This window comes from Arachis ipaensis, chromosome B3, assembly GCF_059453495.1.
Source record: "Arachis ipaensis isolate K30076 ecotype BB chromosome B3, ASM5945349v1, whole genome shotgun sequence".
Lineage (NCBI taxonomy): Eukaryota > Viridiplantae > Streptophyta > Magnoliopsida > Fabales > Fabaceae > Arachis > Arachis ipaensis.
In genome coordinates, this window is record NC_142438.1 from 40,892,300 (window position 1) to 40,901,568 (window position 9,269).

The window sequence follows — 9,269 nt, forward strand, 5'->3', positions numbered from 1 at the left end:
TTATAAAGGGAATTGGGTGTAGGAAACTAAAATAGAAGTGGACAATATAAATTGTAGTGAAATAAGAGAGATCTAAGTTGAAGAAATTCAAAGAAAGTGATTCATCAGGGATTGGAGATATCATAATCCTTCATGAATCAACTAGGTCTCAACTCCTTTCTCAATCATATGGGTAGATCTATGGCAGATTGAAATTGATTGGATCCCAATTCTTTGGCAATCCAATCTCTCTAATCACAATCAATCTTGCCAATTCCTTGATCCAATTGTCATGAGAAGAGGTTAAGTGTATTTCTCTCATCCATAAGCCACATTAACTCTCAGGATTTCAATTCCTCCCAAATGGTGTTGATCAAGAGAGTAGTGAAGGATAGAACTCCAATTCTAATACAAGTGATTCTCCTTCCGAGGCTCACACAAGTATTCAATTGAATTTAACCCCCTTCTGGAGTGAGAAATTCACAATCAAAACAGAAGTTATCCTATAGCTACACAAATGAATTGAGAAGAAGAAGAATTTTATTGATTCATTGGAATTACAATAGAGCTCCTCCTCCTAATGAATTTTGGGGTATAGTTCATCATTGCTCTAATACAAAACATAAAAGAAAAAGTGCAGAACATAAAGAACAGAAGGAAAATAAAATGAAATTTAAGTGCAGAGTCTCTAGCCTTCCGGATCTCCTAGCTAACCTCCTAATGAAATCAAATTCTCCTCTATTTATACACTCTCCAATTCAGTCTTCTAAGTACTTGGATTGGACTTTTTGGCCTTTGTTGATGCAGGTCAGAATGGGTCCGTATTGGTACTTCAATGCAGCTTCAGCAGAACGTAGCGCTCTCAAAGAGAGCGTCGCGCTCATTCATCGACGCGTAAGTGTCTCCTGCGCGTGCGCGTCCTTGCTCGCTGAGTACTCATCATGCATACGCGTGATACACGCTGACGCGTCCCTTGGTAGTGTTCACTTTCAGAACGTAGCGTTCTTGCCAAGAACGCTCCCCTCACGTACGCGTCCTTCATGCGTATGCGTGGATGTCAAATTATTAACTCCCCGCTTCCGCGCCATCCACGCGTATGCGTGCTTCTTCAAAGATGCTACACTCACGCGTACGCATCCCTTATGCGTACGCGTCGATGGCCAAAGTTGAGTTCCAAATTTTGAAATTGTCGCGGGCGTTCTTTGAAAGAGAACATAGCATTCTTTTGTAACGAACGTTAATCACACCCACGCGTACGCGTCATGCACGCGCACGCGTGGTTCTTTCAAAATCCTTGTTCTACGCGTGCACGTCCTGTATGCGTACGCGTCACTAGAGAACGTAGCGTTCTCCAAACGAACGTAGCGTTCCTCTGTCCTACTTCTTTCTCTGTTTCTTTCTTGCATCTTTTCATCTGTCATCAATCAAACATGCAATCAAAGCCTTTCTAAAATCATAAAATTTTGCATCATTCATAATAATCACATAATTCTTGCATAAATCTCGTGATAATGCACAAAAGTAATAATGTTTGATCGAATCAAGACAATCATTAAATTCCAATCCAATCACTTACTTATTGTCTAAGAAATGCATGAAACCTAATGAAAACAAGTAAAAATTGCTAATAAAACATGCACAAAATGACTTGTCATCATGTAGTAGTAGGGATGATGAAAAGAACTACGAGCTGGTTTCGCCCGATCCTAAGGAGAGAGTTAGTTTCCCTCCCTTAGGTCGGGCAGAGCGTCCTTTCTTCTATGCCTATGACTATTTCTTTACCCAACTAGGTATTACCCTTTCTTTTACCGCATTTGAGAGTGAAGTTTTATGGAACTGTAATATGGCCCCTTCGCAACTTCATCCGAACTCTTGGGCTTTTGTGAAGATTTTCCAGCTGTTGTGCCAAGAGCTGGGTGTCTGACCTACCCTATCCCTTTTCCTTTACCTGTTTGTGTTGACCAAACCGGGGGCGGCCAAGAAGAAGACTTCTTGGATCTCCTTTCGGGCTACCCAGGGAAAGAAAGTTTTCTCTATGTTTGATGACTCTTTTCAAGATTTTAAGAACTTTTTTTTCAAAGTCCGAGCTGTTGAGGGTGTCCTTCCCTTCTTCTTAGATGAGAACGAACACCCGTCCTTCCCTCTTTGGTGACAAAAGGATCCTGTAGTTCTTAAGTATTCGTGAGAGAATTTAGATGATGTAGAGAGGGCCTTTGTAGGTGTCTTAGAGGAGCATTGGGGGCAGCCTCCTCATCTGGACACAAAGAGATTTCTAGGAGTTTCTTCTCTCTTTCGTTCTGAGCTAGGTAGCGCCCGACTTTTTTATAAGGCAGTCTTTCTTTTGTTACTTTATTTGCTCATTGCATGACTGTTTCTGTGGTTCCTTTCTTCTTTTTCAGAGATGGTTGCTCATTCTGATTCGATGAAGTTCCTTAAGAAAACCAAGAAAATAGTAGTCGCCCAAAATATTCAGAACAAGGCGTCGGGGGAGGGTTCTGGCCAAGTTCCTCCGAAGAAGCCAGAGTCTGACCCTCAAGGTTCGGGAAGGTCATCCTGACCCCTCGAGTATGGACGGTTCCTACTGAGCCTCCCCTGGCGACTTCCAATGCTGCCTCTTCTCCAACTTCGTCTGGCCCTCCTCCTAAGAAGCCGATGACTGCTGGGACTTTTAGTTTGAATGCTAAAGAATTTGATGGTGTGGTTTTTGTTTCGGAACTTATTGCCCCTTATGGCCAGGTTCCTACTGATGATGTTTCAATCCTTCACCTCCTTGACATTATATCAAGCAATAGTATTCGGATGGTGAATATCAGTGCTACTTTGTCCCGAGTTGTTAGAGAGTCTCCTGTGCGTGCCACCAAGGATTTTTTTGAAGATGCCAAGGTTGAATATGAGAGGGTGGATGGGTTGAAGCGTGAGTGGGAGGCTACAGTGGAGAAGGAGATGGCTAGGGCCACTGCTGCGGAGGCGGCTGCTAACTTGGCTGAAGATATGGCCAAGAAGGCTAAGGAGAGTTATACTTGGGCCTATGGCGAGCTGTTGGAGATCAGAGAGAGGCTTCAGTCTGCTCAAGATGACTATGCCAAACTCCAAGGTCATGTGGTGAATGGCATGACTGCGCTGTATGTAAATTTAAAGGCCCAGGTCCGAGTTCTTACTCCCGATGTCGACCTCTCCTTATTCAGCATGGACAACATTGTGGAGGATGGGAAAATTGTGCCTGGGAGTTGGTATTTTCATTGTAGAGGATCACCCTAGGGGACCTTTCCTCTACCTCTACGGGAATCATTGCCTCTATTCTGTAAGCAAGTCGGAAGGGTGACTCCCCAGTGGTGGAGTGTGGGGTTGTCCGATATGCCCACAGGACTTGCGGGAGCTCTTCAGCCCAGGCTCCTTTTGCGTTCTGTAGTCTCCGTTTTAACCCGACCAATATGACTTTGTTTGCGGCTTCCGCCTGTCCGTTGGCTTGTAGGTGTTCCACGGAGGTGAACTGGTGCTTTATTTTCAAATCAACTACCAAGTTCCTGAAGCCCGTGTCGGTGAACTGAGTGCCAATGTCCGTGGTGATGGAGCATGGGACCCCAAACCTTGTGATAATATTTCTGTATAGGAACTTCCGACTTCTTTGGACGGTGGCGGAAGCCAATGGCTCAGCCTCGATCCATTTAGTGAAGTAGTCTATTCCTACAATGAGGAACTTGACTTACCCTGATCCCTGGGAGAATGCTCCGAGGAGGTCAAGCCCCCACTTTGCGAACGGCCAAGGTGAAGTAACACAGATGAGCTCTTCGGGTAGGGCAATATGAAAGTTGTCTTGCTTCTGGCATGGAGGGCATATTTTGATGAACTCTGTTGCTTCCTTTTGTAAGGTCCGCCAGTAAAAGCCAGTCCGGAGTACCTTTTTGGAAAGAGCTCGCACCCCGAGGTGGTTGCCGCACATGCCACCATGGACTTCATCTAGGATTTTCCTTGTGGCAGAGGTCGGGACGCATTTTAGGAGGGGTGTTGAGATCCCTCTCCCATATAGGACGTCGTGTACTATGGTGTAGTACTGGGCTTCTCGTACTAACCTTTTTGCCTCATTTTTATCTGCGGGGAGTGTTTCGGACTTGAGGTAGCTGATTATGGGAGTCATCTACCCTTGGTCCTAGTCCGATATGCTTAGAACTTTTTTCCGAGGTTGACGGGTTTTGTAGTGTTTCTTGGATGAGGATTCTATAGTTGCCCCCTAGTTTGGTGCTGGCTAGTTTCAAAAGTACATCAACTCAGGTGTTTTATTCTCGAGGTATATGTCGGATCTCATATCCCACGAATGTTTCGAGCTGTTCTCTAGTCTTGTCTAGATACTTTTTCATGGTGGGATCCTTTGCCTAGTAGCTTCCTTCTATTTTCCAGGTGACTATTTGTGAATCGCTGAAGATGGTAAGCTTTTGGGCTCCGACTTCCCTAGCCAGCTTCAAACCAGCCAATAGGGGTTCGTACTCGGCTTAGTTATTTGATGCAAGAAATTTGAACTTTAAGGGGAGTTCGAGTTGGGTTCCCTGATTACTTTCTAGGATAACGCCCGCTCTACTTCCGGCTTTGTTTGATGAGCCGTCAACGTAGAGGTTCTAGTCGATGGGGTTCCTGGGGTGTCAGTGTACTCTGCAACGAAGTCGGGCAAGTACTGAGACTTGATGGCTGTCCGAGCTTCGTATTTAAGGTCGATATAGGGCAACTCGACCTCCCATTGTAGGATTCGCCCGGCTAAGTCGGTTTTCTGTAGGATACTTTTTATGGGTTAGTTGGTCCGTATTCTGATGGTGTGGGCTTGAAAGTTTGGTCGAAATCGTTGGAAAGTGAGTATGAGTGCGTAGGCGAACTTTTCTATTTTTTGATAGTTTAGTTCGGCCCCTTGAAAAGCTTTACGGATAAAGTAAATGGGTTGTTGTCTGTTTTTTTCTTCTCTGACTAGGGCTGAGGCTATAGCACGACTTCCCACAGCGAGGTATAGGATCAGCTCTTCTCCTTGCCGGGGTCGGGTTAGGATGGGTGGTTGCCCCAAGAATGTCTTGAAGTCTTGGAAAGCTTGTTCCCATTCTGGGGTCCACTCGAACCTCTTTTCTTTCCTTAGTGTTGCGTAGAAAGGGTGAGATCTCAAGGCCGATCTGGCTAGGAATCTAGACAGGGCCGCTAGTCTTCCATTGAGCTGCTGTACCTTTTTGACGCAGGTCGGACTTTTCATGCTGAGTATGGCCTGTCATTTATCTGGGTTTGCTTCAATCCCTTTCTGGGTGACCATGAAGCCCAAGAATTTTCCAGCTTCTACTGCGAAAGTGCACTTTGAGGGATTGAGTCTTATCCCGTGCTTTCTTATGATGTCGAATACTTCGGCGAGGTCAGGTAATAGCGCTTCCTCTTTTTGTGTCTTTACCAGTATGTTGTCTACGTAAACCTCCATCAGATTTCTGATGTGGTTGACGAAAACTTTGTTCATCAACCTCTGGTATGTAGCCCCTGTGTTTTGATTCCGAAGAGCATGACTACGTAGCAGTAGTTTGCTCTTGGGGTTAGGAACGAGGTTTTTTCTTGGTCGGGTTGATACATCGGGATTTGGTTGTACCCCGAGTAGGTGTCCATGAATGAAAGGTACTTGTATCTCGATGAGGCGTCGACTAGGGTGTCTATATTCGGGAGTGGATAGGGATCTTTTGGGCAGGCTTTGTTGAGGTCGGTGTAATCAGTACACATCCGCCACTTTCCATTTGACTTTTTGACTAGTACGACATTGGCCAGCCATAATGGGTACTTGACCTCCCTTATGAATCCTTCCTCTAGTAAGGCATGTACCTGTTCTTCCACAGCTTGCGATCTCTCTGGGCCGAGCTTTCTGCGCTTCTATTACACTGGCCAAAATCCAGGGTATACTGCCAATTTATGGCACATTAGTCTGGGATCAATGCCGGGCATGTCCGTGGCCTTCCATGCGAAAAGGTCGGAATTGTCCTTTAGGAACTTTATTAGCTGCTTCTTCAGTCCTTCCTTGAAGTTTGCACCTATATTTGTTGTTTTGTCTTGGGAGTCTCCAATTTGGACCTCCTCTGTTTCGCCCTCTGGTTGTGGACGGAGTTCTTCTCGAGCCCAGGCTCCACCGAGTTCAATGGTATTGGACTCTTTTCAGGCTTTCATTATAGCAGTGCCGCGCGAGCTTTTGGTCTCCTTTGATGGTGGCTATCCCTTCTGGAGTCAGAAACTTCATGCATAAGTGTGGAGTAGAGACTACTACCGCGAGCTGATTTAGTGTTGTCTGACCTGTGAGGGTGTTGTATGGGGAGCTCACGTCGACTACGATGTAGTCGATGCTTAGTGTTCTAGAGCGGGTTTCCTTTCCAAAGGTTTTGTGTAGTGGGATGTAACCTAGGGGCTAGATTGAGGCGTCTCCGAGCCCGAACAAGCTATTTGGATATGCTCTGAGCTCTTTTTCTTGTAGACCGAGCTTGTCAAAGGAGGATTTGAATAGGATATCCGCAGAGCTTCCTTGGCCGACCAGTGTTCGGTGAAGATTGGCGTTGGCGAGTATGATAGTAATGACTACGGGGTCATTGATAAACCACTATTTTATGGTTTATATTGTGTTTAATTGTGTGGTTTTGTCATGATCCTTGCCCACTTATTCATCAATTTAGCATGCATTTAGATTTCCTTCCTAAATTCAGTACATGTTTGAAAATTGCTTCCTAGAGACTTTAATTATTCACTTTTAATTCTCCTTTATTCCATTCGATGTCGTGATCTGTGTGTCAAGTGTTTCAGGCCCCATAGGGCATGAATGAGATGGAGATTGGAGAGGAAGCTAGCAAAAATGAAATAAACACAAGAAATTGAGGAGATAACCAGCGAGAAGTGACGCGGTCGCATGGCTCACGCGACCGCGCGAAGGAGCGCAAATCGCAGCGACGCGGCCGTATGGCTTGCGCGGCCGCGCGGATTAGAAAGCACAGGCGACGCGGTAGCGTGGACGACGCGAACGCGTGGAGAGGAAAAGCGCAAGCGACGCGTCCGCATGGACGACGCGATCGCGTGACATGTGCGATCTGCATAATCTGCAGAATTCGATGGGAGCGATTTTGGGCCTTATTCCGGCCCAGTTTTCGGCCCGGAACAGCAGACTAGAGTCAGAGAATATGCAGAAACAAGAGACACATTCATTCAGTAGTTTTAGATCTAGTTTTTCACTCTCTTAGGTTTTTCTCTCTAGTTTTAGGATTTTAATTTTCAATTGATCTTAGCATTGGAACATTGAGAAGAGTTATTTCCTCATTAAGACATCATCATTCTAGTTTGTTCTCTTAACTTGGATTTCATCTTCCATGTTCTTTGTTATGTTCAATTTTGTCATTCAGATACTTTTATGATTATTTAATGCAAGGATTATTTCTTTTTAATTCAATTTCAATATCAATAATCATGTCTTCTTTTAATTTCTTTTCATGTGCCATGGATTCTTTATTTATAATGCGTGAGTAGTTCCCTTACTTGATGGGGAGTTGATTAAAAGGAACTCTTGAGTTGGAAGGATTGAAAGAAAATTTGTAATTGGGTTAAATGTTGGATTGCTATCTTGTTACCGACGCCAATCCCTTTGAACTAAGTGGGTTGCAACTTGTGAACAGATCTGGCATTCCCACTTGTTTGACTTTCCTTTACCTAGTAAAGGATAACCAAACAGAACAACCATTAATTATAAATTAATCTTACAATCACACCATCAATGATAGAGATTCCAACCAATCAATTCCCAGTCAAGGCTTTTATTTATATTATTTAAATTCCTCAATTTAATTCCCAATTTACCTAGCTCAACTTCTTGGAACATCTGATTAATAAAACAGCACACTTTTCTACAACTCGTTGGGAGACGACCTGGGACTTAAAACTCCCAGTAATTTTAATTTAAACTCTCTGTGACATATTTCTAAATTGATAGGCAGATTTTCGGTGAGTTAAGAACTATACTCGCAACGTAACCATTTTAATAAATTTTTAATTCACCAGCTTCTGCTTCCCATCAATTTTTGGCGCCGTTGCCGAGGAGTTGCAATAGAGTGCTAATTTTATTAATTAGAATTTATTTATTTGAATTTTATTTAATTTTGTTACTATGAGCTGCATGTTTCTTCCGTCAAATGACACGTTCATTTCCTGATCCGCGCTTGCTAATATTCGATCCTGAAATTGAAAGGACAATTTCACGAATAAGGCGAGAACAGCGTAGGTTAGCCCGCTCTGAGGGCGGATCTGAAAGTGAATTTGAGAAAGAAACCAGCCCCCGTTCTACTGATTCGGTTGTTTTACGTGCAGAAAACATGGCAGCTAGAAGAGTTACCATTCAGGAGGAAGGAGCTCCTGATTTTACAATGCAACCGTTTCAAGCACATCATCCAGCGGTAGCTATAGATTTTGAAATAAAGACCGCACTGCTAAATTTGATGCCCAAGTTTCATGGCCTACCTGCTCAAGAGCCTATCAAGCACTTGAGAGATTTCCAGGCAGCCTGTTCTACTGTCAGGCGTGATGGCACTGATGAAACTTCAATTCTGCTGAAAGCTTTTCCATTCTCTCTTGAGGGAAAAGCAAGAGAGTGGTACTACACTCAACCTCTAGCAAATGTATCCAACTGGGATACACTCAGAAAGGAGTTTCTGGAGAAATTCTTTCCATCTGAAGTTACTGATAAACTAAGAAAGGATATCTCTACAATTGTTCAGGATGACAATGAGACTCTCTTTGAATACTGGGAGCGCTTCAATAATCTTCTGGAAGTATGCCCCCACCACATGATTGACAAGATCGTGCTACTCAGCTATGTCACACAAGCAATGAGGCCCCAGGATAAGACCACATTGGAAAGTGCCAGCAATGGGTCTATGAAGAAGTACAAGACCACTGATGAAGCTTGGCAATTGATCAGTGATTTAGCTGAATCTACTCAGAACCACAGATAGAAGCAAGGTCGTTCAAGGGCCGTTGCAGAAGTATCTTCTGGCATAGAGACTGCTGCTCTAAATCGAAGCATCTGTGAGATGACCAACCTGCTGAAGCAAATGCAGTTGAATCAACAAGCTCAGCAAACTCAACCGCAGCAAAACCAACAACTAGTCCCACAAAGAATTTGCAGAATTTGTGCTGATTACAGTCATTACACTGATGAATGCCCACAGCTCCAACAAGAAGACAACATGGTGGCATCCACTCACAACTTCTATGACCGCCCCAACCAAGGGTACAATCAAAGTGGAAATAATAACCAT

At 44.1% G+C, this 9,269-nt stretch overlaps 1 non-coding gene across 1 annotated transcript; it reads right to left on the reverse strand.

Moving 5' to 3' along the window:
- Positions 1-8,693: 8,693 nt before the first annotated feature.
- LOC148570391 (small nucleolar RNA R71) lies at positions 8,694-8,801 on the reverse strand. Its single transcript, XR_015880465.1, has one exon. It is a non-coding gene; the product is annotated as a small nucleolar RNA R71 (small nucleolar RNA).
- Positions 8,802-9,269: the final 468 nt, after the last annotated feature.